This window comes from Bison bison, unplaced genomic scaffold (assembly GCF_000754665.1).
Source record: "Bison bison bison isolate TAMUID 2011002044 unplaced genomic scaffold, Bison_UMD1.0 scf7180017864299, whole genome shotgun sequence".
Classification (NCBI taxonomy): Eukaryota; Metazoa; Chordata; class Mammalia; order Artiodactyla; family Bovidae; genus Bison; species Bison bison.
In genome coordinates, this window is record NW_011494871.1 from 1,053,682 (window position 1) to 1,059,945 (window position 6,264).

The window sequence follows — 6,264 nt, forward strand, 5'->3', positions numbered from 1 at the left end:
CAACCCACTCCAGTGTTCTTGCCTGGAGAATCCCAGGGACAGGGGAGCCTGGTGGGCTGCCGTCTATGGGGTCGCACAGAGTTGGACACGACTGAAGTGACTTAGCATAGCATAGCAAAACAGTACAACCAATGACACAGCATTTCTTTTGTGGTATTCATGCTAACATGGTATTCATGGTATTCATGTATGGATGTGAGAGTTGGACTGTGAAGAAGGCTGAGTGCCGAAGAATTGATGCTTTTGAACTGTGGTGTTGGAGAAGACTCTTGAGAGTCCCTTGGACTGCAAGGAGATCCAACCAGTCCATTCTAAAGGAGATCAGCCCTGGGATTTCTTTGGAAGGAAAGATGCTGAAGCTGAAACTCCAGTACTCTGGCCACCTCACATGAAGAGTTGACTCACTGGAAAAGCCTCTGATGCTGGGATGGATTGGGAGCAAGAGGAGAAGGGGACAACAGAGGATGAGATGGCTGGATAGCATCACCGACTCGATGGACGTGAGTCTGAGTGAACTCCGGGAGTTGGTGATGGACAGGGAGGCCTGGCGTGCTGCGATTCATGGGGTCGCCAAGAGTCGGACATGACTGAGTGACTGATCTGATTCATGCTAAAAACATATACACGAGGAAATGTCAAACCTACCTGAGGGACATTATACACAAGAAGCCTGTACTCTTCAAAAATGTCATGGTCATGATACATAAAGCTAAACCACAGATCAAAGGACACTACAGAGAGTTGACAGCTGACTGGAAAGTGTTAACTGGCCTGGCCTGTGGATCAGAACAAGTGTTCAGTGGGACACTGGGGAAGTCCCAGTGAGGCTTACAGATCAAAGAGAAGCATTTTGTCATGCTTATTTCCTGATTCTGATAACTCTGATTGTGTAAGAGAATGTTCTCTGCTAAAGACTGCATGTCTGTGTTCCCCAAAATTCCTATGTGAAATCTTGATGCCCAGTGTGATGGTGTCTGAAAGCTAGGCCTTCAGGAAGTGATTACTCAGGAATGGAATCTGTGTCCGACTGAGAGTGCGATCCCTCACTCCTTCCATCATATTGATAAAACAGTGAAAAGATGGCCAAACCAAGAAGTGCGTTCTTACCAGATCCCTGCTGGCACCTTGATCCAGGACTTCCAGCCTCCATAAGCGTGAGAAATGTTTACAGGCGCCCAGTCTATGGTATCCTGTTATAGGGCCCTGAACAGACCAAGACATTCTTGTTCTTAGCACATTACACCGACATGCATTTATGTGTGTGTGCTAAGTCACTTCAGTCATGTCCGACTCTGCGACCCTATGGACTGTAGCCCACTAGGCTCCTCTGTCCATGGGATTCTCCAGGCAAGAATACTGGAGTGGGTTGCTGTGCCTTCATCCAGGGGACCTTCCCAACCTAGGGATCGAACCCTCGTCTCCTGCACTGAAGGTGGATTCTTTATCGCTGAGCCACTGGGAGGCCCCTAATACTGACGTATTTACAAAGGGACATGAGGTCTGCAACTTACTCTCAGATATTTCAGAGACAGAATAAATAAATGATAAAGCATGTAGCAAATGATAACCTTTAGGGAATCTGCATGAAGGATAAAGGGATATTCTTTGTACTATTTTTCACAAGTCTAAAATTATTTTAAAATAAAAAGTGTACAATATAAAAAAAGAAAGAAAAAATAAGATTTTATCCATTTGTAGTTTATCTTGGAATACAGTGTGAGATACAGATCTGACTTTATCTCTTATCAAATATCTATCCAGTTGTCCCACCTTCTCTTCTGTAATTTGAGGAGATGCTTCATTCTAAATTTCTATAATTAACTATTTCTGGACTTTCTACTTGTTCCATTGCCTAGTATGTCTGTCCACACATCATACCATACAACTGGAACACAATTTTTATAACAGACTTTAGGTTCATAGCAAAACTAAACAAAAGGTAGAGAGAGTTCTCATTTACACCCCCTGCTCTCAGTTTTAATTATGGACATTTGTGGCTTAACACTCAGGTTAAGGTGTGGCCTCTTTATCACTCTTCCAGGGGTTTCCTGGTTGTTCTTATTTCATTTTTCCATGTGACCTTTAGGATCAATTTGTCTAGTGCCAGAAAAATTTTAAAAAACAACTTTATTGGGACTGGAATTTATACATTAACTTGGGGAGAACTGAAATCTCTGTAATGCCAAGTTACTCTATTCATGAATGTGAAATATGAAATATCTTTTCATTTGTTCAAAACTACTTTTATATTTTTCAGGAATGTTTTCCTCCTATAGACCTGACATTTTTCTTGAGTTTATTCTTAAGTATTTCATCTTTTTGATGTTTTTGGGAATGGAGACTTCTCTTTGACCATATTTTCAATTATTCATTATTGTGTATATATACAAAGTATTGAGTACTGTTTGCTAATTTCATACCCTGCCATTTTACTCAGTTCCATTTAGGTGTTCTGTTGTTACTGAGACCCTTGGCTTTTCAATGTATACTGTCAACTGTTTGCCGTAGAAATAGCTTTCTCTCTTTCCAGTGTCTGCTGTTTCTAATGATTCTCTCTTGACTGAATGGGGTACCTGGTTTTGCCAATACAAGCTACACAGCAATGGACCTAGTGATAAGTATTTACTGCGGTTTTAGTGCAAACTGATTAAGCATTCTTGTGTGTGCAATTCTGTTTGAAAAGTATCCATTTACTCCTATTCCGTGTGTGTTTCTATTCAGGAATGGATAGTGGATTTTTAAACATCTTTTTGGCACCTACAGAATAATGATTTTTCTTCCTAAGTGTATTAATACAATTTAGTAACACAGTAGAAGGAATCAATAACCACCCTTCAGATCTACCAGTAACACCACTTCCTTCAGAGGTACATGCCTCTTCAGTTTTCATCTCTCACCACCCTCATCACCACTAAGGGAGCTTTCCCGAACGTCAACAACTGTCTAAGTCTAAAAGGATTTAAACAGATGTTCCATGAAAGAATTCTAAGGCAAAAAGAATATAGAAAAATACTGGATTAAATAGTTGGATACTGTTACAGCAGGACTTCTTAAAATGAGTAATGTGCAGGTGAGCACTGTGGTAGTGAAGACAGAGACTGTTGTGTAAAGTCCAAATGGATCTGACCATGTGCATTTACCCATTTTTGAATTTCCAGCCTCAATACAGTACCAGGAACACTGTAAGCATTCGACGTTTGTTACATTGCTGAACTAACAGAGACGTTTCTAAGGTCAGGACAGTGTGTGTATTTGAAATTGTGGGTCATCTACTATGTGAATACATCCCAGTTCTCCCTCTTGCACTAGCAAGGCAAATGGCAGCAACACAGTCAATTCACTCATTCGATGCATCTATCGAGTACACATTACAGAGGGCCTATGTTCCGTTCCGGAACACGACTCAGGAGAGAAACACAAATGACTGCACATCAAGGATTAATAAGTGCTATGAGGAAACACAGCAGGGTCAGGGAAGAATGAAAGAGGAAGTACTGCTTCCATGCTTTCCTGACCACTCACAAGGGTGGTCAGGAAAGCCACTTTGATGGGGGCTCTCTGAGAAGAAACCAAGATGAAACTAGGATGTGGATGGGGAGGACAGCACTCCAGGCAGAAGGAACAGTCAGTACAAAGTTCTCAGGTGGGACCCTGCAAGGCCTGACCGATGCAAGGAGGCTGCAGTGCTGAGGCAGAAGGAGCAAAGGAAGGGATGAGTCAGCAGCACCAGGGCCTCCCGGGCTACAGGCATCTCTGGATTTCATAAAGAGCGAGGGAGGAAGCCGCTGGAGCACAGAGGAGTGAGCACTTTGCCTCAGGCTTCAGAAGATTCCCTGTGGCTTCTTGGAGTGTGTGCAATATGGAGGCCAATGAACACAAATACATCACGCCGGCCAGGGTCATGGCCCCTCGCTCCTTTCTCAATACTGACACCAGGCACACGCTGCTAACACCCTGGGCTGTCGGCACTAGGTCCTTCAGGTGCTGATGATAGGCTTTCCTCGCAATAGTTTAAGCAGCAGCCCTGAAGACTTCACCTTTAATAAGCTCATGTTTGTTCAACTAGTATGTTAATAAAAACTATTTTTCCTATGACTCCAACTGGGTGAGCCAAAGTTCACATGAGTGAGTAGTAACGCAGCACTGGGAAGAGTGAGAGAACAGAGATCAATCATGTTTTAAAAACAATTTTTATCCTCAAGACCTGTGGGTCTGTCTCCTGTCTTCATGAAACCAGAGTCACCATTGCTCGTGACTCTTCCACTCATTTAGGTGTAGGCTCCCATCTGCTTAAGATGATGTGCTGCGTGTGTCAGCACATCTAAATCTGTGCAGCTGACAGGCTTACAGCAAAGTCTCAGGTGTTAATCCTCATGAAGCCCCAGATGGCACGGTGTGGAGGCCCCCTCTCCCAGACAACCACCCCCCCACACTCACGCTCCCAACATGACCAACAGCTCGAAAACAGGAACTTACTGTGCAACATCATCTTCAAATGCAGCAGTTAAAAAAATCTGTGAGAATGTGCTCCTTCACTTACTTCAGGCTATGTGTGGGCTTGGGGTGGGGGGGAGCAGTGAGGGTAAACGTCACTCTAAGAATTGCAAAGCAAAAAACAGAACAACTTCTTGCCAGAAAAGGGAAGGCAAAAAAAAGTATGCCAGTGGCCATTTAAGTCTTCTCCCTAGCCCCAGTAACATCTGAAAGCCTACTCTGTTGAGGACTTCCCATGACAGTAGTAAGAGACACTACTCCCATTTTACAGCACAGGAGCAAACTCAGACAGGCTCAGTAAGGTATTGAGCTCACCTACAACAAACATGGTATAGCAAGGGGGCCAGCCTGGCAGCTGGAGAACAGCTGAAAGGAAGAGTGGAGAGGAAGTTATGTCACTGGGGAAGAGGCCACGGTCAGGAGTGTCACTGAGCGAGAGAGGAAGCCAGTCATGATTTTCATCAGAGGAGTGACGAGTCTGGTATCCATCTTAAAGGGCTCATTCTGGCCACTTCGTGGAGGATATGTTCAGGGTGACAGGACAGGGATGAAGTGAGGAGGGAGACACACGATAAAAGACTGTTGTTTCCCAGGTGGCATTAGAGGTAAACAACATGCCTGCTAATGCAGGAGAGGTAAGAAACCCGGGATAGATCCCTGGGTCGGGAAGCTCCCCTGCAGGAGGGCATGGCAACCCACTCCAGTATTCTTGCTTGGAGAATTCCATAGACAGAGGAGCCTGGCGGGCCACAGTCCATGGGGTCGAAAAGAATCGGACACAACTGAGTGACTAACACTTTCTGACTTACTTCATTCTGTATGACAGACTGTAGGTCCACCCACACCATCTACAAATGACCTTATTTCATTCCTTTTAGTGGCTGAACAATGTTCGACTGTATACATGTTCCACATTTTCTTTATCCATTCACCTGTCATTGGACATTTAGGTTGTCCCATGTCCTGGCTATTGTAAACAGTGCTTCGATGAACACAGGGGTACAGGTGTCCTTTTGAATTATGGCTTTCTCAGGGTGTATGCCTAGTGGTGGGATTGCTGGGTCACGTGGTAGATCTATTTTTAGTTTCTTAGGAACCTCCATACTGTTCTCCACAGTGGCTGTATCAATTCCCACCAACATGTAAGAGGTTCCCTTTTTCTCCACACCCTCTCCAGCATTTGTTGTTTGCAGACTTTTTGATGATGACCATCTGACCAGTATGAGGTGAGGGATCGAACCCACATCTCTTGCGTTGGCAGGCAGATTCTTTACCACTGAACCACCAGGGAAGCCCAGTTCTCATTTTTCACTTCTCTGATAATTAGTGATGTTGAGCATCTTTTGTATGTTGGTCATCTGTATTTAAATCCTTTAACTCTTACCATCTGTGCTTTTCACTTTTTAAAACAGTACAGTCATTTTGAATTCTTCCCAAATCCTCTTTATTGCACCACCAGTAGGGAATGAACAATTTCATCCCTAATGCTGAGGAGCCCATGGACCACCTGAGGTTGAGGCTCCAGCTCTCACCCATCACTCCCACCATGTTTTACTGGTCACAGCAAGTATAAAGCCAGCCCGGATTCACTGGTGGGCAAATAGGCTCCATTTCTTGGGAGGAAGTGTCAATTACTGTGGCCATATTTTTCACGAGACTGAGATCATAGTGGCTTGAATACACCTGCAGTGGTAGTGGTGAGAAGCAACTGAATTGTGATACAGGTAATGACAACATTTGTTGATCAGTGGGATGTAGAATGACTTTTCA